Here is a 1,125-nt window from a genome sequence, read left to right as displayed (position 1 = left end):
CATTTATGAAGAGGAGCTACAAAATCTCATACAAAATTCTGGGTTTCATGAAGGGTTTGTGCCAAGAATGCCATGCATTAACTCGAACCGCAAAACCCTACCCTGACTGAATCAGTCATGCTACACCAGATCAATTGTGTGTCAAATTGGCTACCTGGAGTCTAACCTAAAAACTGTAAGCAATTAACAAGGTATACTCCTAGAAGACTCTCGCTCTTCTCTCTTCCTGAGCGAGCTACACAGAGGAGCTCATTTTCAACTAACACAAGCAGTTGCAAACTCCAAAAACCTTAGAGCCAAGAGAAAGGGGAGATAGTTACAGCTTCACAGTTTCAAAGATTGCTCCAAGACACCTTTAGTAAGTCAACTTTCAAGAAGTGCCTGAAATGCCCACCAAAACTGCAAACCTGGCATGAAAAGACAAGGCATGTAGGCTTGGGTGCAGCCATCTTACTTTGCCCTTAATAACTCTACAATGGTGTGAATAGCCTGAAACCTTTACTGCGTCCATAGTTTTCAAACAGACCCAGCAAATACAACATAGCAACCATCTAAGGCCATTGACACAAAGACTCTGGAAGCTTGAAAGTGTGCACAATATAACAGTAAGTTCTGACATGGTCCCTGAACAACTCTGAGCCTGTACATATATCTTACAGACTCACACTCAAGATTTCCCCTTCCTTGATGACTCCAAAAGCTCACTGATCCCCAAGAAGTCAACAAGAAGGCTTCAAAAAGTCAACCCGCCACCTTGTCCAGATACTGGAGTCCCATCACTTGAGCAGAGAGCAGGAATCTAAAATTTGATTGCCCAGTAGTATTCATGAACCCTAACAATATTTCTGCAGCAGGTCACCCTCTCTTAAACTTCACTCTGGTTAAGTCAACCACTATAAACAGGCAGGCTTTGAAGTCTAACTTCAAAAAAGATAACAGTATCTCACTTTGACATATATAGCCTCACTTCTCTATTCAAAATGACTATATGGCTTCAAAGAGCAGACCAACACATGCCCCATACCTGCAAAGGTATTTCCACCCTTGACAGCTTGCAAGACTTGAAATCATAGACTTGTGCTGTACATGTCACGATATGCAGCATTGTCTTTTGGAAGGATGCTA

Source organism: Lygodium microphyllum, chromosome 25 (genome assembly GCF_053477565.2).
Source record: "Lygodium microphyllum isolate KBCC chromosome 25, Lygodium_microphyllum_v1.1.10, whole genome shotgun sequence".
In the NCBI taxonomy this organism is placed as follows: Eukaryota; Viridiplantae; Streptophyta; class Polypodiopsida; order Schizaeales; family Lygodiaceae; genus Lygodium; species Lygodium microphyllum.
Note: the sequence above shows the minus strand (reverse complement) of the source record.